The 25,248-nt window shown below is 34.9% G+C and overlaps 1 protein-coding gene and 7 non-coding genes across 8 annotated transcripts in view; 7 read left to right on the top strand and 1 right to left on the bottom strand.

Moving 5' to 3' along the window:
- Positions 1–25,248, bottom strand: part of LOC150091612 (photoreceptor-specific nuclear receptor-like) — a 196,000-nt gene that overhangs the window by 155,695 nt on the left and 15,057 nt on the right. The window lies entirely within an intron of this gene.
- Positions 652–725, top strand: TRNAN-GUU (transfer RNA asparagine (anticodon GUU)). Its single transcript has one exon. It is a non-coding gene; the product is annotated as a tRNA-Asn (tRNA).
- On the top strand, positions 1,940–2,013 carry TRNAN-GUU (transfer RNA asparagine (anticodon GUU)). The gene has a single exon. It is a non-coding gene; the product is annotated as a tRNA-Asn (tRNA).
- TRNAN-GUU (transfer RNA asparagine (anticodon GUU)) lies at positions 4,899–4,972 on the top strand. The gene has a single exon. It is a non-coding gene; the product is annotated as a tRNA-Asn (tRNA).
- Positions 7,479–7,552, top strand: TRNAN-GUU (transfer RNA asparagine (anticodon GUU)). Its single transcript has one exon. It is a non-coding gene; the product is annotated as a tRNA-Asn (tRNA).
- TRNAN-GUU (transfer RNA asparagine (anticodon GUU)) lies at positions 8,314–8,387 on the top strand. The gene has a single exon. It is a non-coding gene; the product is annotated as a tRNA-Asn (tRNA).
- TRNAN-GUU (transfer RNA asparagine (anticodon GUU)) lies at positions 9,602–9,675 on the top strand. Its single transcript has one exon. It is a non-coding gene; the product is annotated as a tRNA-Asn (tRNA).
- TRNAN-GUU (transfer RNA asparagine (anticodon GUU)) lies at positions 10,437–10,510 on the top strand. Its single transcript has one exon. It is a non-coding gene; the product is annotated as a tRNA-Asn (tRNA).

Raw genomic sequence — 25,248 nt, 5'->3', positions numbered from 1 at the left:
TACACCTTAATTAAATGGCTAGCCCAGTCTTTGTATTCTGAGGGCCCGGTAATAGTATACAGAAAATAAATTAAAAAAGATACTTATTTTCACAATATGAAATTAATACTGATTTCGAAACACCTAGAATTTCATCGAACTTAAATGGTCCTATACTTCACTCTATTGATTTATTTATTATTATTTTTTTTATTAAATTTCTGTCATTCTATCTGATCTTGGTCCAAAATTATTTCCAAAAAAATTTTCAATCTTGAAGTTTAGATAGAATCCTTTGAAAAAAAGAATTTGAATGCTTCCTCAAGTTCAGCAAATCAAGACAAATATCTGTGCCTGTTAACCCTTAATAGTAAACAAACCGATCGAGATTTGTTAAATAAACTGGCTTTGAATTGGCTTTTTAATAACTTTTATATTTTTATATCAAAAGCATTTACTAAAAATTGTGAAACTACAAAATAGAATATTTTTAAGGAACCGTAAGGTTCATCTGCATTTTTTTGTGTTTTTTTACTTCACTCTGCAAGATGGTAGGAAATTATGTTAATCTATTTTGGAATGTGTTTGTATCGTATTTTGAAATGTGTTTTATTGTTTGATCGAGATTTGTTGGAATAAAAAACGTAAAAATATTTGGAATGTGTTGTGGTGGCCTCCGTGGCGCAATCGGTTAGCGCGTTCGGCTGTTAACCGAAAGGTTGGTGGTTCAAATCCACCCGGTGGCGGATTTCTTTTTAGTTACTTTTTTTTCGTGCATTAGGAGTTAAATGGAGGCAGTGCGTGGCTGCGTAAACCTTTAAATCAAGGAGAAAAATGACTGCATTAATTCCTTCGTACACCTTAATTAAATGGCTAGCCCAGTCTTTGTATTCTGAGGGCCCGGAAATAGTATACAGAAAATAAATTAAAAAAGATACATATTTTCACAATATGAAATTAATACTGATTTCGAAACACCTAGAATTTCATCGAACTTAAATGGTCCTATTTCACTCTATGTTAATCTATTTTGGAATGTGTTGGTATCGTATTTTGAAATGTGTTTTATTGTTTCATCGAGATTTGTTGGATTAAAAAAATAAAAATATTTGGAATGTGTTGTGGTCGCCTCCGTGGCGCAATCGGTTAGCGCGTTCGGCTGTTAACTGAAAGGTTGGTGGTTCAAATCCACCCGGTGGCGAATTTTTTTTTAGTTACTTTTTTTTCGTGCATTAGGAGTTAAATGGAGGCAGTGCGTGGCTGCGTAAACCTTTAAATCAAGGAGAAAAATGACTGCATTAATTCCTTCGTACACCTTAATTAAATGGCTAGCCCAGTCTTTGTATTCTGAGGGCCCGGAAATAGTATACAGAAAATAAATTAAAAAAGATACTTATTTTCACAATATGAAATTAATACTGATTTCGAAACACCTAGAATTTCATCGAACTTAAATGGTCCTATAGTTCACTCTATTGATTTATTTATTATTATTTTTTTTATTAAATTTCTGTCATTCTATCTGATCTTAGTCCAAAATTATTTCCAAAAAAATTTTCAATCTTGAAGTTTAGATAGAATCGTTTAAAAAAAAGAATTTGAATGCTTCCTGAAGTTCAGCAAATCAAGACAAATATCTGTGCCTGTTAACCCTTAATAGTAAACAAACCGATCGAGATTTGTTAAATAAACTGGCTTTGAATTGGCCTTTTAGTAACTTTTATATTTTTAAATGAAAAGCATTTACTAAAAATTGTGAAACTAGAAAATAGAATATTTTTAAGGAACCGTAAGTTTCATCTGCATTTTTTTGTGGTTTTTTACTTCACTCTGCAAGATGGTAGGAAATTATGTTAATCTATTTTGGAATGTGTTGGTATCGTATTTTGAAATGTGTTTTATTGTTTCATCGAGATTTGTTGGGTTAAAAAAATAAAAATATTTGGAATGTGTTGTGGTCGCCTCCGTGGCGCAATCGGTTAGCGCGTTCGGCTGTTAACCGAAAGGTTGGTGGTTCAAATCCACCCGGTGGCGGATTTCTTTTTAGTTACTTTTTTTTCGTGCATTAGGAGTTAAATGGAGGCAGTGCGTGGCTGCGTAAACCTTTAAATCAAGAAGAAAAATGACTGCATTAATTCCTTCGTACACCTTAATTAAATGGCTAGCCCAGTCTTTGTATTCTGAGGGCCCGGAAATAGTATACAGAAAATAAATTAAAAAAGATACTTATTTTCACAATATGAAATTAATACTGATTTCGAAACACCTAGAATTTCATCGAACTTAAATGGTCCTATACTTCACTCTATTGATTTATTTATTATTATTTTTTTTATTAAATTTCTGTCATTCTATCTGATCTTGGTCCAAAATTATTTCCAAAAAAATTTTCAATCTTGAAGTTTAGATAGAATCCTTTGAAAAAAAGAATTTGAATGCTTCCTCAAGTTCAGCAAATCAAGACAAATATCTGTGCCTGTTAACCCTTAATAGTAAACAAACCGATCGAGATTTGTTAAATAAACTGGCTTTGAATTGGCTTTTTAATAACTTTTATATTTTTGTATCAAAAGCATTTACTAAAAATTGTGAAACTAGAAAATAGAATATTTTTAAGGAACCGTAAGGTTCATCTGCATTTTTTTGTGTTTTTTTACTTCACTCTGCAAGATGGTAGGAAATTATGTTAATCTATTTTGGAATGTGTTTGTATCGTATTTTGAAATGTGTTTTATTGTTTGATCGAGATTTGTTGGAATAAAAAACGTAAAAATATTTGGAATGTGTTGTGGTGGCCTCCGTGGCGCAATCGGTTAGCGCGTTCGGCTGTTAACCGGAAGGTTGGTGGTTCAAATCCACCCGGTGGCGGATTGGTTTTTAGTTACTTTTTTTTCGTGCATTAGGAGTTAAATGGAGGCAGTGCGTGGCTGCGTAAACCTTTAAATCAAGGAGAAAAATGACTGCATTAATTCGTTCGTACACCATAATTAAATGGCTAGCCCAGTCTTTGTATTCTGAGGGCCCGGAAATAGTATACAGAAAATAAATTAAAAAAGATACTTATTTTCACAATATGAAATTAATACTGATTTCGAAACACCTAGAATTTCATCGAACTTAAATGGTCCTATACTTCACTCTATTGATTTATTTATTATTATTTTTTTTATTAAATTTCTGTCATTCTATCTGATCTTGGTCCAAAATTATTTCCAAAAAAATTTTCAATCTTGAAGTTTAGATAGAATCCTTTGAAAAAAAGAATTTGAATGCTTCCTGAAGTTCAGCAAATCAAGACAAATATCTGTGCCTGTTAACCCTTAATAGTAAACAAACCGATCGAGATTTGTTAAATAAACTGGCTTTGAATTGGCTTTTTAATAACTTTTATATTTTTATATGAAAAGCATTTACTAAAAATTGTGAAACTAGAAAATAGAATATTTTTAAGGAACCGTAAGGTTCATCTGCATTTTTTTGTGTTTTTTTACTTCACTCAGCAAGATGGTAGGAAATTATGTTAATCTATTTTGGAATGTGTTTATATCGTATTTTGAAATGTGTTTTATTGTTTGATCGAGATTTGTTGGAATAAAAAACGTAAAAATATTTGGAATGTGTTGTGGTGGCCTCCGTGGCGCAATCGGTTAGCGCGTTCGGCTGTTAACCGAAAGGTTGGTGGTTCAAATCCAACCGGTGGCGGATTTCTTTTTAGTTACTTTTTTTTCGTGCATTAGGAGTTAAATGGAGGCAGTGCGTGGCTGCGTAAACCTTTAAATCAAGGAGAAAAATGACTGCATTAATTCCTTCGTACACCTTAATTAAATGGCTAGCCCAGTCTTTGTATTCTGAGGGCCCGGAAATAGTATACAGAAAATAAATTAAAAAAGATACTTATTTTCACAATATGAAATTAATACTGATTTCGAAACACCTAGAATTTCATCGAACTTAAATGGTCCTATTTCACTCTATGTTAATCTATTTTGGAATGTGTTGGTATCGTATTTTGAAATGTGTTTTATTGTTTCATCGAGATTTGTTGGATTAAAAAAAAAAATATATTTGGAATGTGTTGTGGTCGCCTCCGTGGCGCAATCGGTTAGCGCGTTCGGCTGTTAACCGAAAGCTTGGTGGTTCAAATCCACCCGGTGGCGGATTTCTTTTTAGTTACTTTTTTTTTTGTGCATTAGGAGTTAAATGGAGGCAGTGCGTGGCTGCGTAAACCTTTAAATCAAGGAGAAAAATGACTGCATTAATTCCTTCGTACACCTTCATTAAATGGCTAGCCCAGTCTTTGTATTCTGAGGGCCCGGAAATAGTATACAGAAAATAAATTAAAAAAGATACTTATTTTCACAATATGAAATTAATACTGATTTCGAAACACCTAGAATTTCATCGAACTTAAATGGTCCTATACTTCACTCTATTGATTTATTTATTATTATTTTTTTTTATTAAATTTCTGTCATTCTATCTGATCTTAGTCCAAAATTATTTCCAAAAAAATTTTCAATCTTGAAGTTTAGATAGAATCCTTTGAAAAAAAGAATTTGAATGCTTCCTGAAGTTCAGCACATCAAGACAAATATCTGTGCCTGTTAACCCTTAATAGTAAACAAACCGATCGAGATTTGTTAAATAAACTGGCTTTGAATTGGCCTTTTAATAACTTTTATATTTTTAAATGAAAAGCATTTACTAAAAATTGTGAAACTAGAAAATAGAATATTTTTAAGGAACCGTAAGGTTCATCTGCATTTTTTTGTGTTTTTTTACTTCACTCTGCAAGATGGTAGGAAATTATGTTAATCTATTTTGGAATGTGTTTGTATCGTATTTTGAAATGTGTTTTATTGTTTGATCGAGATTTGTTGGAATAAAAAACGTAAAAATATTTGGAATGTGTTGTGGTGGCCTCCGTGGCGCAATCGGTTAGCGCGTTCGGCTGTTAACCGAAAGGTTGGTGGTTCAAATCCACCCGGTGGCGGATTTCTTTTTAGTTACTTTTTTTTCGTGCATTAGGAGTTAAATGGAGGCAGTGCGTGGCTGCGTAAACCTTTAAATCAAGGAGAAAAATGACTGCATTAATTCCTTCGTACACCTTAATTAAATGGCTAGCCCAGTCTTTGTATTCTGAGGGCCCGGAAATAGTATACAGAAAATAAATTAAAAAAGATACTTATTTTCACAATATGAAATTAATACTGATTTCGAAACACCTAGAATTTCATCGAACTTAAATGGTCCTATTTCACTCTATGTTAATCTATTTTGGAATGTGTTGGTATCGTATTTTGAAATGTGTTTTATTGTTTCATCGAGATTTGTTGGATTAAAAAAATAAAAATATTTGGAATGTGTTGTGGTCGCCTCCGTGGCGCAATCGGTTAGCGCGTTCGGCTGTTTACTGAAAGGTTGGTGGTTCAAATCCACCCGGTGGCGGATTTCTTTTTAGTTACTTTTTTTTCGTGCATTAGGAGTTAAATGGAGGCAGTGCGTGGCTGCGTAAACCTTTAAATCAAGGAGAAAAATGACTGCATTAATTCCTTCGTACACCTTAATTAAATGGCTAGCCCAGTCTTTGTATTCTGAGGGCCCGGAAATAGTATACAGAAAATAAATTAAAAAAGATACTTATTTTCACAATATGAAATTAATACTGATTTCGAAACACCTAGAATTTCATCGAACTTAAATGGTCCTATTTCACTCTATGTTAATCTATTTTGGAATGTGTTGGTATCGTATTTTGAAATGTGTTTTATAGTTTCATCGAGATTTGTTGGATTAAAAAAATAAGAATATTTGGAATGTGTTGTGGTCGCCTCCGTGGCGCAATCGGTTAGCGCGTTCGGCTGTTAACCGAAAGCTTGGTGGTTCAAATCCACCCGGTGGCGGATTTCTTTTTAGTTACTTTTTTTTTTGTGCATTAGGAGTTAAATGGAGGCAGTGCGTGGCTGCGTAAACCTTTAAATCAAGGAGAAAAATGACTGCATTAATTCCTTCGTACACCTTCATTAAATGGCTAGCCCAGTCTTTGTATTCTGAGGGCCCGGAAATAGTATACAGAAAATAAATTAAAAAAGATACTTATTTTCACAATATGAAATTAATACTGATTTCGAAACACCTAGAATTTCATCGAACTTAAATGGTCCTATACTTCACTCTATTGATTTATTTATTATTATTTTTTTTTATTAAATTTCTGTCATTCTATCTGATCTTAGTCCAAAATTATTTCCAAAAAAATTTTCAATCTTGAAGTTTAGATAGAATCCTTTGAAAAAAAGAATTTGAATGCTTCCTGAAGTTCAGCACATCAAGACAAATATCTGTGCCTGTTAACCCTTAATAGTAAACAAACCGATCGAGATTTGTTAAATAAACTGGCTTTGAATTGGCCTTTTAATAACTTTTATATTTTTAAATGAAAAGCATTTACTAAAAATTGTGAAACTAGAAAATAGAATATTTTTAAGGAACCGTAAGGTTCATCTGCATTTTTTTGTGTTTTTTTACTTCACTCTGCAAGATGGTAGGAAATTATGTTAATCTATTTTGGAATGTGTTTGTATCGTATTTTGAAATGTGTTTTATTGTTTGATCGAGATTTGTTGGAATAAAAAACGTAAAAATATTTGGAATGTGTTGTGGTGGCCTCCGTGGCGCAATCGGTTATCGCGTTCGGCTGTTAACCGAAAGGTTGGTGGTTCAAATCCACCCGGTGGCGGATTGGTTTTTAGTTACTTTTTTTTCGTGCATTAGGAGTTAAATGGAGGCAGTGCGTGGCTGCGTAAACCTTTAAATCAAGGAGAAAAATGACTGCATTAATTCGTTCGTACACCTTAATTAAATGGCTAGCCCAGTCTTTGTATTCTGAGGGCCCGGTAATAGTATACAGAAAATAAATTAAAAAAGATACTTATTTTCACAATATGAAATTAATACTGATTTCGAAACACCTAGAATTTCATCGAACTTAAATGGTCCTATACTTCACTCTATTGATTTATTTATTATTATTTTTTTTATTAAATTTCTGTCATTCTATCTGATCTTGGTCCAAAATTATTTCCAAAAAAATTTTCAATCTTGAAGTTTAGATAGAATCCTTTGAAAAAAAGAATTTGAATGCTTCCTCAAGTTCAGCAAATCAACACAAATATCTGTGCCTGTTAACCCTTAATAGTAAACAAACCGATCGAGATTTGTTAAATAAACTGGCTTTGAATTGGCCTTTTAATAACTTTTATATTTTTAAATGAAAAGCATTTACTAAAAATTGTGAAACTAGAAAATAGAATATTTTTAAGGAACCGTAAGGTTCATCTGCATTTTTTTGTGTTTTTTTACTTCACTCTGCAAGATGGTAGGAAATTATGTTAATCTATTTTGGAATGTGTTTGTATCGTATTTTGAAATGTGTTTTATTGTTTGATCGAGATTTGTTGGAATAAAAAACGTAAAAATATTTGGAATGTGTTGTGGTGGCCTCCGTGGCGCAATCGGTTAGCGCGTTCGGCTGTTAACCGAAAGGTTGGTGGTTCAAATCCACCCGGTGGCGGATTGGTTTTTAGTTACTTTTTTTTCGTGCATTAGGAGTTAAATGGAGGCAGTGCGTGGCTGCGTAAACCTTTTAAATCAAGGAGAAAAATGACTGCATTAATTCCTTCGTACACCTTAATTAAATGGCTAGCCCAGTCTTTGTATTCTGAGGGCCCGGTAATAGTATACAGAAAATAAATTAAAAAAGATACTTATTTTCACAATATGAAATTAATACTGATTTCGAAACACCTAGAATTTCATCGAACTTAAATGGTCCTATACTTCACTCTATTGATTTATTTATTATTATTTTTTTTATTAAATTTCTGTCATTCTATCTGATCTTGGTCCAAAATTATTTCCAAAAAAATTTTCAATCTTGAAGTTTAGATAGAATCCTTTGAAAAAAAGAATTTGAATGCTTCCTCAAGTTCAGCAAATCAAGACAAATATCTGTGCCTGTTAACCCTTAATAGTAAACAAACCGATCGAGATTTGTTAAATAAACTGGCTTTGAATTGGCTTTTTAATAACTTTTATATTTTTATATCAAAAGCATTTACTAAAAATTGTGAAACTACAAAATAGAATATTTTTAAGGAACCGTAAGGTTCATCTGCATTTTTTTGTGTTTTTTTACTTCACTCTGCAAGATGGTAGGAAATTATGTTAATCTATTTTGGAATGTGTTTGTATCGTATTTTGAAATGTGTTTTATTGTTTGATCGAGATTTGTTGGAATAAAAAACGTAAAAATATTTGGAATGTGTTGTGGTGGCCTCCGTGGCGCAATCGGTTAGCGCGTTCGGCTGTTAACCGAAAGGTTGGTGGTTCAAATCCACCCGGTGGCGGATTTCTTTTTAGTTACTTTTTTTTCGTGCATTAGGAGTTAAATGGAGGCAGTGCGTGGCTGCGTAAACCTTTAAATCAAGGAGAAAAATGACTGCATTAATTCCTTCGTACACCTTAATTAAATGGCTAGCCCAGTCTTTGTATTCTGAGGGCCCGGAAATAGTATACAGAAAATAAATTAAAAAAGATACATATTTTCACAATATGAAATTAATACTGATTTCGAAACACCTAGAATTTCATCGAACTTAAATGGTCCTATTTCACTCTATGTTAATCTATTTTGGAATGTGTTGGTATCGTATTTTGAAATGTGTTTTATTGTTTCATCGAGATTTGTTGGATTAAAAAAATAAAAATATTTGGAATGTGTTGTGGTCGCCTCCGTGGCGCAATCGGTTAGCGCGTTCGGCTGTTAACTGAAAGGTTGGTGGTTCAAATCCACCCGGTGGCGAATTTTTTTTTAGTTACTTTTTTTTCGTGCATTAGGAGTTAAATGGAGGCAGTGCGTGGCTGCGTAAACCTTTAAATCAAGGAGAAAAATGACTGCATTAATTCCTTCGTACACCTTAATTAAATGGCTAGCCCAGTCTTTGTATTCTGAGGGCCCGGAAATAGTATACAGAAAATAAATTAAAAAAGATACTTATTTTCACAATATGAAATTAATACTGATTTCGAAACACCTAGAATTTCATCGAACTTAAATGGTCCTATAGTTCACTCTATTGATTTATTTATTATTATTTTTTTTATTAAATTTCTGTCATTCTATCTGATCTTAGTCCAAAATTATTTCCAAAAAAATTTTCAATCTTGAAGTTTAGATAGAATCGTTTAAAAAAAAGAATTTGAATGCTTCCTGAAGTTCAGCAAATCAAGACAAATATCTGTGCCTGTTAACCCTTAATAGTAAACAAACCGATCGAGATTTGTTAAATAAACTGGCTTTGAATTGGCTTTTTAATAACTTTTATATTTTTATATGAAAAGCATTTACTAAAAATTGTGAAACTAGAAAATAGAATATTTTTAAGGAACCGTAAGTTTCATCTGCATTTTTTTGTGGTTTTTTACTTCACTCTGCAAGATGGTAGGAAATTATGTTAATCTATTTTGGAATGTGTTGGTATCGTATTTTGAAATGTGTTTTATTGTTTCATCGAGATTTGTTGGATTAAAAAAATAAAAATATTTGGAATGTGTTGTGGTCGCCTCCGTGGCGCAATCGGTTAGCGCGTTCGGCTGTTAACCGAAAGGTTGGTGGTTCAAATCCACCCGGTGGCGGATTTCTTTTTAGTTACTTTTTTTTCGTGCATTAGGAGTTAAATGGAGGCAGTGCGTGGCTGCGTAAACCTTTAAATCAAGGAGAAAAATGACTGCATTAATTCCTTCGTACACCTTAATTAAATGGCTAGCCCAGTCTTTGTATTCTGAGGGCCCGGAAATAGTATACAGAAAATAAATTAAAAAAGATACTTATTTTCACAATATGAAATTAATACTGATTTCGAAACACCTAGAATTTCATCGAACTTAAATGGTCCTATACTTCACTCTATTGATTTATTTATTATTATTTTTTTTTTATTAAATTTCTGTCATTCTATCTGATCTTAGTCCAAAATTATTTCCAAAAAAATTTTCAATCTTGAAGTTTAGATAGAATCCTTTGAAAAAAAGAATTTGAATGCTTCCTGAAGTTCAGCACATCAAGACAAATATCTGTGCCTGTTAACCCTTAATAGTAAACAAACCGATCGAAATTTGTTAAATAAACTGGCTTTGAATTGGCCTTTTAGTAACTTTTATATTTTTAAATGAAAAGCATTTACTAAAAATTGTGAAACTAGAAAATAGAATATTTTTAAGGAACCGTAAGTTTCATCTGCATTTTTTTGTGGTTTTTTACTTCACTCTGCAAGATGGTAGGAAATTATGTTAATCTATTTTGGAATGTGTTGGTATCGTATTTTGAAATGTGTTTTATTGTTTCATCGAGATTTGTTGGATTAAAAAAATAAAAATATTTGGAATGTGTTGTGGTCGCCTCCGTGGCGCAATCGGTTAGCGCGTTCGGCTGTTAACCGAAAGGTTGGTGGTTCAAATCCACCCGGTGGCGGATTTCTTTTTAGTTACTTTTTTTTCGTGCATTAGGAGTTAAATGGAGGCAGTGCGTGGCTGCGTAAACCTTTAAATCAAGAAGAAAAATGACTGCATTAATTCCTTCGTACACCTTAATTAAATGGCTAGCCCAGTCTTTGTATTCTGAGGGCCCGGAAATAGTATACAGAAAATAAATTAAAAAAGATACTTATTTTCACAATATGAAATTAATACTGATTTCGAAACACCTAGAATTTCATCGAACTTAAATGGTCCTATACTTCACTCTATTGATTTATTTATTATTATTTTTTTTTTATTAAATTTCTGTCATTCTATCTGATCTTAGTCCAAAATTATTTCCAAAAAAATTTTCAATCTTGAAGTTTAGATAGAATCCTTTGAAAAAAAGAATTTGAATGCTTCCTGAAGTTCAGCACATCAAGACAAATATCTGTGCCTGTTAACCCTTAATAGTAAACAAACCGATCGAGATTTGTTAAATAAACTGGCTTTGAATTGGCCTTTTAATAACTTTTATATTTTTAAATGAAAAGCATTTACTAAAAATTGTGAAACTAGAAAATAGAATATTTTTAAGGAACCGTAAGTTTCATCTGCATTTTTTTGTGGTTTTTTACTTCACTCTGCAAGATGGTAGGAAATTATGTTAATCTATTTTGGAATGTGTTTGTATCGTATTTTGAAATGTGTTTTATTGTTTGATCGAGATTTGTTGGAATAAAAAACGTAAAAATATTTGGAATGTGTTGTGGTGGCCTCCGTGGCGCAATCGGTTAGCGCGTTTGGCTGTTAATTGAAAGGTTGGTGGTTCAAATCCACCCGGTGGCGGATTGCTTTTTAGTTACTTTTTTTTCGTGCATTAGGAGGTAAATGGAGCCAGTGCGTGGCTGCGTAAACCTTTAAATCAAGGAGAAAAATGACTGCATTAATTCCTTCGTACACCTTAATTAAATGGCTAGCCCAGTCTTTGTATTCTGAGGGCCCGGAAATAGTAAACAGAAAATAAATTAAAAAAGATACTTATTTTCACAATATGAAATTAATACTGATTTCGAAACACCTAGAATTTCATCGAACTTAAACGGTCCTATACTTCACTCTATTGATTTATTTATTATTTTTTTTTATTACATTTCTGTCATTCTATCTGATCTTAGTCCAAAATTATTTCCAAAAACATTTTCAATCTTGAAGTTTAGATAGAATCCTTTGAAAAAAATAATTCTAAAAAGAATTTGAATGCTTCTTGAAGTTCAGCACATCAAGACAAATATCTGTGCCTTGTTAACCCTTAATAGTAAACAAACCGATCGAGATTTGTTTAATAAACTGGCTTTCAATTGGCTTTTTAATAACTTTTATATTTTTATATGAAAAGCATTTACTAAAAATTGTGAAACTAGAAAATAGGATATTTTTAAGGAACCGTAAGGTTCATCTGCATGTTTTTTGTGTTTTTTTTACTTCACTCTGCAAGATGGTAGGAAATTATGTTAATCTATTTTGGAATGTGTTGGTATCGTATTTTGAAATGTGCTTTATTGTTTGATCGAGATTTGTTGGAATAAAAAAAATAAAAATATTTGGAATGTGTTGTGGTCGCCTCCGTGGCGCAATCGGTTATCGCGTTCGGCTGTTAATTGAAAGGTTGGTGGTTAAAATCCATCCGGTGGCGGATTGCTTTTTAGTTACTTTTTTTTCGTGCATTAGGAGGTAAATGGAGCCAGTGCGTGGCTGCGTAAACCTTTAAATCAAGGAGAAAAATGACTGCATTAATTCCTTCGTACACCTTAATTAAATGGCTAGCCCAGTCTTTGTATTCTGAGGGCCCGGAAATAGTAAACAGAAAATAAATTAAAAAAGATACTTATTTTCACAATATGAAATTAATACTGATTTCGAAACACCTAGAATTTCATCGAACTTAAATGGTCCTATACTTCACTCTATTGATTTATTTATTATTATTTTTTTTTTATTAAATTTCTGTCATTCTATCTGATCTTAGTCCAAAATTATTTCCAAAAAAATTTTCAATCTTGAAGTTTAGATAGAATCCTTTGAAAAAAATAATTCTAAAAAGAATGCTTCTTGAAGTTTAGCACATCAAGACAATTATCTGTGCCTGTTAACCCTTAATAGTAAACAAACCGATCGAGATTTGTTAAATAAACTGGCTTTGAATTCGCTTTTTAATTACTTTTATATATACTTTTTATATGAGAAAATCAAGGGCCGCATTCAGTAATAATTGTGAAACGACAAAATATGATGTTTATAAGGAAGCGTAAGGTTCATCTGTATTTTCCCTTACCTAGTCTGTTTTTTTTTTTTTATCTTCGAATAGTAATAAAAAAAAAAACGAACTTGCGGGTGGCGCAATCGGTTATCGCTTTTGCATGTTGACTGAGAGGTTGGAATACACCCGGTAGCGGTTCTTCATTTCTACTTATTATTTTTTTTATAATTCCATGTTTTTATAATAAGTTTAAAAAAAAATTCTTTCATAATGAATTAAATGGTATCAATGCTTGACTACGTGTATCAGTAAATGAGAGAGAAAATTGGACATATTAATTCTTTCGTGTACCTTAATGAAATGCCTAGTTTATTCTATGTATTATGAGACTCTAGGAAATACCCAATAGGTAGTTTCAAAAAACTTATGTTTACAATATATTTTGAGACTGGTTCTGAAATGCGTTCTCTGTTTCATCAAACTTAAATCTTCCTAAAATATTAATAGACTAGATCGTTAGAAGTTTTAGTCAGAGAGTTGCTTTCTGGAACATTGCCTTCCCAAGTAGTTTAACTAACAGTTTTAATAAATTGAAATTTAAATTGGATAAGTTACCTACATAAGTAGGTTAGCGCATACTTTGTATTTTATTATCTATTTATTTATTTATTTATTATTATTATTATTTGCAGTGCAGAAAAAACTTGTGGGTTCCTTACACTGTTATTGGCTTTTTGAAAATTGCTGCGTTAATGTGAACTTGATGCAATATATTGCCATCTAATTTTAGCCCAAAGAGAATTTCCAAAAAAGAATTTTTACTCTTCATTTTCTTCGAGAACTTAAGGGAAACTAATCGTTCTAAAAGTAATTTTAATGTATGTTGAAGTTCAGAAAGTTGAGGAAACTAATGACACCTGTGGTCCTTTAATAGTTGGATTTACAAACTGTTGGAAATTTGTAAATAAACTGACTGAATTTTTCTGTAGGAAAAGCAAGTGACACTTGTACTAAAAATTGTGAAACTTTACGAAATTCGATATTTCTAAGAACCCGCAAGGAACGTTTGTATTCTCAGAGTTTCTGTTGCTTAGTGTGCCAAGTTTTTTTCACTTCACCCTGCAATCGAGGGATCTACGTTAATTCTGAAAAACACACATAAATTGGGAATAGTTTTCAATGTGATCCCGTAGCCCATTGGGTTAGCAGGTTTCAGTGTTAATCTAAAGGGTAGCCATTCGAATCCACGGGGTGGGAGGGGGAAGTAGTTTATTTGATTTAAATTTTATAAGAAAAGTGGGTGACACTTTGTACAAATTGCGACACTTTCCTGACTTATGTATGATTTAAGGAACCATTAAGGAACATCAGCATTTTCTAAAAATTAATTTTGCTTAGTCTGCCCAGTTTTTTGACTTCACTCTGCCCCAGACAGTTATTTTAATGTACAGTATTTTAGACCTTTGTAAATAAACTGACAAAAAGAAATGGATAAGTTGAGAACGATGTTCGAAAATCTACCTGAATAGGCTAAAGAGTTCAGCTCTTGAACCCAAAGATTGGTGATTCGAATCCATCCGGTGGCGATTCGTGTTATTTCAGTATTATATTTTTTTTAGAATTCCAAAAAAAAAAAAAAAAAAAGAAAAGAAAAGAAAAAATTCTTCCCCGCATTATGAGTTAAATGGTGTCAGTGCCACGTATACCTCCTGTAAATCATGGACAAAAATGGCAATATTAATTCCTTCGTACAGCTTAATAAAATGGCTAGCTCGCTCTGTGATTCCAAGCCCCTTAGGAAATAATTTTAAAAAATACTTATTTTTGCAATATGAAATTTCCACTGATTCCAAATCAATTTCTATCATTTTATCAAATTTAAATCTTAAATCCACTCTGTCATTGACTTTTTTAAAAAAAATTGTATTATTATTTTTTTATTTCTGTGTTATTTTCAGCTTGAGGTGGTATAATTCCGTTTAATTTTAGTCCAAAAAGATTTCTAAAAACAATTTTCACTTTCCTACTTCAAGTTTAGAATCTTTGAGAAAAATAAATAAAAAAAAGAGAAAAAAAACCCCAATAACTTGAACTTCTTTCGAAGTACCATCCATTTGACTGTTAACCGTAAGTTTGATGATTGGAATCCATCTGGTAGCGGAATCTTGATTTTTTATTGTACAGTACAGTATTCCACTTTTTTCCTTGCTGATCAGCACAGTTTCATCGCGCTTTCACAGTTCGCGTAGGAAGTGTTCACCAAACATAGGAACAACCCTGAGAATTCAAGCCAGCTTGATTCCAGCTCAACCTGAAGATTAATATCAAACCTCGACAATCTATATGGATTTAGTATATAATCATCTAACCCACACAGAGTATATACTTTGTTGGTGGAACTGTCATCTTCGGATGACCCATACCATTACAGCACTCATATTTGTGCGCATCCTAGCCGTACAATCTTTTATCTTTTCCCTGAGCTTGAGTGGGCTACTCAACCCAGGGACATCCAAACTCTTCGCCATTCCCTACCTCACTCATGTTGAGGATGGCTTCTTTTTTCGTTCTCCCCCCTCACGTACCTTCACTCCCCACTCTCAAACTATCTGCGGCAATCTCTCTTTAATTTCCTTTTTTTTTTTTCAGGCACCACTAGAAAACTCAGGTGACTCTGGCGGTTGCCTAGCTGGAGTTTTTCCCTCTATTGCACTGTCTGGCCTACCTCCATGAGGTAGGCCAGACAGTGCAATACACGTTGCCTGTCACTAACATGCCAAACTTTCGACCTTCGGAATAAAAGAATCACCACTATGCCACTGCGGTGAAAATCAGACATGGACACATCTGATGCATGAATGCCCCCTCTTTGATGATATAAGATGTCACTTTATAATAAAAATATGTTTCAACCCGAAGGATCGGGAACACCTTATACTGTGGGAGGAGGAGTACTATAGAGCCCTCTCGAAATTTGCGCACGAACTGTTCAGCAGACTACGAGCATTACCACAACTTCCCTAAACTCGACACTGGAACTCTGACAACTGAAACGGACAACAATGACTAGGACTTTACTGGATGAGATCTATATCCCCTTAGTGACACCATCCCACACTGACATGCTGATTATTGGAACAGCAGTGGATGAGATCCTATCCCAACACTGACCAACTGATGGACAGGACTGATGGAGGGTACACTGTCACGGACTTGACGAAGCCACAGCTTTGCTGCATACACGCCATGTTAGTGATCTGAGCCGGCTCCATTGTTCGGCCCTTTCTTCTCCCTTACCCCAGCGGGTAAGGGAGAAGAAAGGGCCTCCTCCCCTCCTCCCCTCCTTGCCGACCCCACTCTTCCCTCTGGTGGGGTATGGGCATGCCCCACTGATTCCACCTGGAGTCGTCTTCCCTATTGACCCCATTCTTCTGTCTTTATCCCCCCAGTCTTCATTCTCCCTACCCAACTCTATCTGTATGCAAGCGAATGCCCCACATGCCAAAAATAACCGTGTCTAAATTACGCTGTTTGCCCGCCATTCTGGCTTTTCCAATTCTAGCGCAATATTCCCATGCAATTTTTTTTTTTTTTTTTTTTTTAAGGTCCACTGAAATCCCAGGAAACTAGGTGCCAGAGTGCAAATTTAAACTAATGGTTACCTGGTCTGCCTCCACGGGGCAAAGTGCGGGCAACGTTGGGCCTCAGCTGGGGTCCAGCGGCTAAATGGCCAGAAGAACAACGGTACATAACATAACACACTCACATGATCCACACACTTTTAAATCTCTGGCCTTCCCAGTGAACTGGTACACTCACAATGAAAGTAACGCGGAGATGGGGGAACCCCTGGTGCCGTTAGACACTTAACACACTTTGCACTTGTCACTAACATGATGAACAACACAACTCAACAGTACACTTACACATTCTATCCTTTACAGGGAACTGTGTGCATCACGGAGTACTACGCGGAGTTGGGGGGAGAACCCCACAGTGGTTCCACACAATAAGCACTGTCACTAGTATTTCCGGAAAATTATTTGGCCGCGTAACGAGTTACGTGGTTCAGTGCGTGAGTATATACATCAGTAAAGCAAACAGAGAAAATGACATCATTAATTCCTTCATAGACATTAAATTAATGACTAATTCATTCTATATACTCAGAGGCCCTCAAGAAATTGTAAATAGAAAAAAAAAATTCAAAAATACTTATTTTCAAAATATGGAATACCCACCAATTCTAAAACAGTTTCGAGCATATTGTCAAATTCAAACCGTTTTGAAAGCTGTTGTGTTTGTCATCTTGCTGCAACAACTTTCTAACTGATCCTAGTCGATTTACAAAAAAGAACTTAAGCGTCTCTTCAAGTTCAGAACATTGAATAAACTAAGAGGTCTAGTATACCATGATTGTAACAAAAACTGTAGGAGATTTACAAAGAAACATCTTTATATTCATTTTTAATTATCTTTGTATTTTTTATTAGAAAAGTATGTGACACATATACGGTAAGATCATCTGATACAAGAACGATAAGGATCAGCTGTGTTTTCCGAGAGTTTGTGTAGATAAATGATTGTATGCGTAATACAAGAGGCCTCCGTGGCGCAAGCGGCTGTTAACCGAAAGATTGATGGTTCGAATCCACTCGGTGGCATTTCGTATGTTTTTTTTTTTTTTTCCTTTTTCTTCAGGATTGCATAAAAAAAGTTTCGCTGCATAATAAGTTAAATGAGTTAATGCGTGACTACATACACCGGTAAACCGAAGAAAAAAATGATGACAATGTTAATTCACAAATATTCTGAGGCCGTCAAGAAATAGTAAATAGAAAGTAATTTTAAAAAATACGTGTTTCAAAAATAGGAAATGCTCAGCTATTCTGACAAAGTTTCTAGTATTTCATCAAGCTTAAGCCATCATAAAATCTGCTCTGTTATTGACTTCTTTCTTTCTTTATTTTTTATTTGCTGTGTTATTGTGAGCTTCTTGCTGTATCTTTCTATCTAACCTTCGTCCATTTCTAAAGAGAATTTGCCCTCTTCGTGTACTTGAAGTTCGGTGCTGTGGGGGAACATGCGATTCTAAAGAGAATTTTTGCGCTTCTTCAAGTTCAAAACATTGGAGAAGCTACCGGTTCTTGTTATTCCTTAATAGTAAACAAACTGTTGGAGATTTGTAAATAAACTGACTTTGAATTTGTGTTTTTAATTTATTTTGTGATTTTTCTATAAAAATGCAAGTGGCACATGAACTAAAAATTTGGAAACTTTACAAGACCTATATACGATATTTTTGAGGAACCGTAAATATCACCTGTATATTCAAAGAGTTTATATTGCTTAGTCTGCTGAATGTTTTGATGTCCATGGACGGGACAGAAATTGTTTGTGTTCTGTTTTAGGTAAGCTCTGAAAAAAAGTAAGGTTGGTGGTTCTTTTCCATTGATGGTGGATGGAAAATCTGGTAGGGAATTTTTTTAGTGTTTTAGGTAAATTTATTGGTCACGTAGTGAGGTATACGTTGTTAATGGGTGAATCTATACAACTTTTATCTAATATGTTCCGGAACTCAAGTTATAAAATAATGGAAGGTACTTATTAACTAATGATGCTTTTGGCCTTCGACTATTCGAAGGCCAAAAGCGTCATTAGTTAATAAGTAACTTCCATTATTTTATAACATTCGAAGTGATCGGTGACTCTGGGGTTTGCTGAAACAACATTGGAATAGTTTTCGTGAAATATTGCGCATACACTGTCACTGTTGCTTTAATGTTGAAGATCAACTGTAAGATCCTCAGGGGGTAGTACAGTAGTTATAATCATGAGTCCAACACCGGACGGAAAAGACGTCAGTTTGAATTCCGTCAATGACACGAGGAATATTTATGGGAGGTTTTTACAACATTCGGGTTTTTCATCCAACAAACAGCAGACCGTCCAAAGAATACAAGGTTACAGATGCAATGTTCGGGCGCCTCATAGCCGTAGTTGGTTTGGAGATTCACACACACACACACACACACACACACACACACACACACACACACACACACACACACACACACACACACACACCTTCTTTTCACCCTGGTGGGGCATGGGCAGCCCCACTGTAAACTGGAGCTGTCTTCCCTATCGGCTCCATATTTCTGTCTATTTCCCCCTACTCTGCCTGCATGCCAGTGAACGCCCCACACAACCTAAACTTAAGAATCTAAAATCGATTTTGCCCATCATTTGGCCTTCTCCTAGCGTTTCCCCACTGCACGATCGTGTCAATTTTTTTTTTTTTTTTTTTTTTTTTTTCTGGCAGGTGGCAGGACCTGCCAGAGTGAACTATATATACTACTAGGTATCTGGTCTGCCTCCGCGGGGCGAAAGTGGGACAACCTCGGGCCTCAGCAGGGGTTTGGCTAAAGAACCAGAAGAACAACGGTACACGACATTACAAATATACAATATTCCTACACTTTCAAATCATTTCCAGTCAACTGGTACACCCACAATGTAAACTACGCAGAGATGGAGAAACCCCCTGGTGCCGTTTGATCCTAAACACACTTTACACTTTACCATTTAGCATCTGTGCGAGTAGCACAGTTGTATCGTCACTGTCCTCCCCACACCGTGTGGAAAAGGCGCGGGTTCGAATCATCCTGAAGTTACTCGCATCATCCCGTGGATGATGCGAGTAACTTCAGGATGATTCGAAGGCTTTAGTAGGCTTTTCTTTCTCTCCGTTGCTGAGTTAGTCGGTCTTAGGCATAGATAGCAAGGTTTTCCCCCAGAAACGGGGGTTTTGCGTCCAGAAAAACAGACAAATCGACCATAGAACACACGCTGTTAACAGACATTAGACACACAGTACGGCAGATGAATTAAATTATTCGGGTGGCCTAAAAATAAATATATATATATATATATATATATATATATATATTAGCGTCGAAATGCAGTCAACAGGGACTTCACTTTAGAGTTCCGTAAACGAACTTTTTTCGCAGGGATGATAGAATTTCCCCTGTAGTCGTGAATCTGTCACTTTAATAAATAAATGAATAAAATCTCCGTTGATTGATCATATTGTATCACAGGGATTTAGGAATTACCTGGGACAACGAGTTATCCTTTATTGTGCATTTCGCTACCAAAAAGAAGACCCTTGCCGCCATCTGGCGCCCAGGACAGGAATTGACTGGGGTTCATAATGCTCAGCTGGTGAAAGAATACATTGTTAGGTGTGTTGCCCCGGTTGCCATATATGCTTCGGTCATTTGGTCATCAGATCCAGAAACGTACGTTAAAACCTTCCTAAGCATAGAATATTGACTACTTAGGTGGTTAAACAAGACCTTCCAGTTTCCCTTCACTTTCTCAAAAGGTATTCTGAACGCAAATATGGAGTGGACACCTTAGATGTTTATCGTTATCAGGACAAATGTACATATTCTGGCCAAACTATTGACAGGTATATATGATCAACAGTACTATCAGGCATCTTCGCGCATCCACCAAATCTGAGGCAATCATGTAGTCTGCAATTCAAGCCACTTCGCTCCAACCTTGTCCCCATGAAAAGTTTAAACAGAATGTTCCCTCTAAATACAATAGAAATCCTGAACCAGTTTCAAGTTAACTGTGAAAAATTATGCTCCAGTAAGGCCTACAGAACTACTAACTTCCAACAGATAACCGAGTCACAACAGTACTAACTAGAACCCATACTCTTTTGCATGCCGTGCAAATAAAAATTAAGCTGGGATGCCTGTCTCCTGTTGAAGGTAGCCCCAATGCGCAGTTCTCACAAAATCTCCATTATGATTAAAATAACGAAGGTGTTGTCATTGAGTGACGTTTGCAGGACAGCACAAAATAGCAAACCGAGTTCATTTTGTTCTGGTGTCAGGCTATACAGAACCAACTTAGCACGCTGTTTCTTTTTTCCAAATCAGTTAAAATTCGATTACAGTCGTTTACTGTCGGGCAACACAAGCGGTTAGCACGTTCGGTTGGTAGTTCGAATCCGCCCGCTGGCGAAAACTTTAGTTTTTATTTTTTTTAATACGCGAGGGAAATTGATTGACCTCGTAATGAATGGTATCAATGCGTGGCTACACATTTCAGTGAACTACCAAGAAAAAACGCAACTTTAATTCTTCAATATGCGTAAAGCATATTGAAATGACTATTGCCGTTTAATTATGTATTTCGAAGTCCTTAGTAAATAGAAAATAATTTTTAAAAAAAGTCTTATTTTCACACTACGAAATGCTCACTGATTGCTTGTAACCAACTTCCAAATTAGCTGATTTACTTTAAAAAGTTATCAATCACTTTATTTTAGATAACAGCAATGGACCGGACAAATCCATTACTATGACTTTCTGGAAGAAATGCTTTGCGACTCTGCCTCCGCAATTATTACACTTTGTAGATGATGGAGTGTTTCCCAGAACACTAAAAATATCCCATATTACTTTTCTATTTAAATAAGGTAATAAGTCTTAATCCTGAGGACCATCCAAATGCTTTGGTCAAGATTGTACAACTAATATTACAAATGAATTTTTAGTTGTGTTCCGAACTACCTTCCTAGAACCCTGTTGTTATAGGGTTTTAGGAGCATCAGCGACTAAGGCCATATTGCTTCTTGTATACTGTCTGTAAATTGCGTGTGTTCTGTGGTCGATTTCTGTTTTCTGGACGAAAAACCCGAGTTTCCGGGAGAAAAAAACCAAGCTACCGCACCCAAGACCGACTAACTCAGCCACATTGTGAAAAATACCCATAAAAGTTCCTCACGTCATCGACGGGACTCGAACTGAGGTCTTTTCCACTCTGGGGAGGACAGAGATTCTACCAACTGTGTTAGCCACGAAGGCTCCTAGAACGCCACATAGTTTCATACCAAGTAAATCTGCTATTACTACTAATAATAATTTATTAAAGTTTCATCTTGAACTCGTAAGAAGTTTAGTTTAAATGCTGATTTGCAAATGCATGCAGTCTATATTGATTTAGCTAAGACCTTTGATTCTGTCCCTATTTCTCGAACAATAAAATCTTCGAATTATAGGCTATGGTTCAGTTAAACGACTGGATTGCCAATACGAAATTTTTAGAGATCTTCAAGTACTGTTTTAATAGACTAATTCAAGGTGAGTACCGCTTTTTAAGCTTTCGCTATCCTTCACGACTGGATTGCTTATCCCATTCTGAAGCGAAATAACTTTATGGTAACTGAAGCTCTAAGAGATTTGTAAGAAAAACAGACTATTGATTTTGATAATTACAGAGAAAAAAAAAATTCATGTACGAGTGTTGTGAATTGTTTAGTTTAAATTAATTAATTATTAATAGGTTAAGTAAATTTATCAAGTTTATGTACTTAAATGTACTGTTCAGTCAAATGTCTCTGAAGAGAAATAATCACATGATGATGATACTATTAATAATAATGATAAGGTGATGAAAGGGTTCGCCGTAGCCTAGTGGTCAGGCGCGCGGGTGCATAAGTACACGTGCCTTGAGTGACCGGGGTTCAAGCCCGTGACTGCTGAATACGGTGCTGTTTGTTGTATTCTGTGTATCTTGTAAACTCGTTTGGTCGTCCCGGAGTATAAACAGAAAATTTATTTATTTATAAGTTTCTGGAAGCAAAGTAGATGATAATACGACTGCGAATATTTACGGTAGTCTTTATTTATTCCGTGTTTTTAAAGGAACCATGAGGATCATCGTGTTTTTCAAGGGGATTTCCGCCCAGTGTGCCCCATTTTTTAGTATCACTTTTGGATAGACATTGTTGTTGTAGAGTTTTAGGAGCATCAGCGACTAAGGCCATATTGCTCCGTGTATGCTGTCTGCAAATTGAATGTGTTCTGTGGTCGATTTTCTGTTTGCTGGACGAAAAACCAGTTTCCGGAGGAAAAAACCATGCTACTTTCGCCTGAGACGGACTAACTCTGCCTTGTTGTGAAAAAGGCCCATAAACATTCCTCCTCTCATCGACGTGACTTGAACTCAGGTCTTTTCCACCCGATGTGGGAAGGACGGCTATTCTACCAGCTGTGCTACCACGAGGGCTCAATAGACAGAGTTCGGTTGTTACACAAAAGGCGGTGGTTCGAATCCATTCAATGGCATATCATTACATTTTTTTCGTGTTTGGAAAAAATAGATTGAGCGCGATGTTCAGTTAAGGTATTAACTACACACATAAATGAATCAGTGAAAAAAAAAAAAAAAAAAAATGGCAACATTAGTTTAGACATGACTGATGCCATTTGATGGTGTATTCCTAGGCCCAGTAAACAGCAAGTAATTTTAAAAATCACCATGTAAAAGGCCAGCCCACTGATAACAAGAAACCAAGGTCTATTTAAGTATTGGATGAGGTAGGTTACAGCCTCGGTTCCCAGCTGTGCGTATATTAAGCGCCAAAGCAACGAAGGCTATGAGGGGTTAGTGTGTCTGTATATTTCGTGTATTTTTAGTCGATTTGCCTGTTTGCTGGACGAAAATATGAGTTTCTTAAATAAGAAATCATACACTCCTCGCCCGAGACCGACTAACTCGGCCACATTGTGGGTGTGTGGGGGGGGAGGGAACCATAATAAAAATTCCTTGCGTCATTGACAGATTTCAAGGTCAGTCTTTTTCGACCAGGTATGTGGAAAATAAAGAAATGTAGAGTTTATAAATAAAGCGAAAGAAAACTATTTAAATAGAAAATAAAGCAATATATAGTAATATCTGTTAATATGCATTAATGTCGTTAATGCAATTGATTAGGTTAACATAAATTTAGAAATCGTAAAATCTCAAAAAAAAAAAAAAAAAAAAAAAAACCGCCTAAAATACAATTTTTACATCAAATTTATATCTTCGAACCACTGTTTATCCGGTTATTTTATACGCTGCTGAAATTTGGACATCTGCGTCGCCTTCACTTCAAAAACCGGTGTTCTCGAGTGAGTACTGGACCCTGAAATGAGCCACAAATAAGCATCACCGGCCCCCTCAATTGAGAACAACTGACATGGCTGTGCAGGTAAATGTACCTACGATAGGCTCCCAAGTTAATTGACAGCAGGCGTTTAATGACTACAGTAAAAATGTACACAGGAGTAATAAACGCCCCAAACAGCTGGGACTTCTGTCAGTGGCACAATCCTCTGCCATCCTTGAGGTCAGACCCCACACTAATCCTCAAATACAACCGGTTGAAAGTGTGTAGTTGTTTCCTACCTGCCCAGGCACTCTCCAAAATTCAGTCACTGCTCCGTCTTGGAGTCAACCTACAGAAAATGGCTACCGACTACAAATACCGTCACATGCTCCTCGAGTAGATTGCATCTGTTGACCTGGGATAAATTCTTCCAAACTAGGTTACGACATTCAGTTCCTCTTTATATTTTCCTATTATTATAATTTCATTTTACGTGTTTAATTTTGTGTAACTAATAATTTCTCATGTAACTGTAATTTTTACCAATTTAATTCATTCCTTAATGTAAAACTTTTCCTTAGTGTAAAACTCCTGGCCATGTCGCCGTGATGAGAATTATTGTTTCTAGTACATGTACCGTACTTAGCAGCAATAAAAGAAGTTTATTATTATTATTATTCCAAAAATTTTCCCCACCCCTCTCTAATTTGGATTCAGAATCATAAACATTGAGCGAAGTTTCATTACCGATCACCAAAAAGGATAAAAATCTATCTGGATTAGGAAGAATTCCTTTTAAATTCTCTTTTGATAACTCTACCTTCTGATGAATATGATTAGTGTGGCTTCTGATGAAGATGAATATGATAACTCTATCTTCTGATGAATAGAAATGTTCCCAAATGCTCATGTATTATTGTTAAAATGCTTCTTTGGGAAATGTTAAGTACTTTGTGAAGCTCAGTTTTCTAATTTGTTTTCAACGATGGTAGTTGTATCCCAGCTGATGGCTTCAGATGGCCGACCAGACCTTGACTCATCCTCAAGTGATTCCCATCCTCTTTTGAACTCTCCCAACATGCTACAGTAGTATAACTGAGCGAAACTTTCTCAAAGACTCTAGTCATTCTTTCATGGATTTCTTTAGCATTTCTGCCCTTTTGGTCAAAAATTTGATTACCGAACGATTCTCGATTTTCTGTCTATTCATTCTCCTTCCGCCTACCAACCTAAAAAAGTGACTTAAAAACTGCATAAGATTTTGACATATAAATTTTGAATGTTGTTTTATAAGACATTAAGCTATGAAAATAACCTATTCTAAAATTTATTAATACATGTTATATAACCTATTCTCAGAACTTTTTGATCACCAGTCGTATAGCAGGAAGATTCTGTATACTGTACGAATATTACCTACGTCAGTATTGATGTAAGACTGTAGTATTCACTGTACGACCTCCAGTCTACCCAGAAAAGTACTGTAACAAAACTTAAAAAAAAAAAAAAAAAAAACACTTCCACAAAT

This window comes from Mastigoproctus giganteus, chromosome 1 (assembly GCF_048544385.1).
Source record: "Mastigoproctus giganteus isolate SK-2022 chromosome 1, ASM4854438v1, whole genome shotgun sequence".
NCBI classification, from domain to species: Eukaryota; Metazoa; Arthropoda; class Arachnida; order Uropygi; family Thelyphonidae; genus Mastigoproctus; species Mastigoproctus giganteus.
This window is presented reverse-complemented; position numbering and strand designations above follow the sequence as displayed.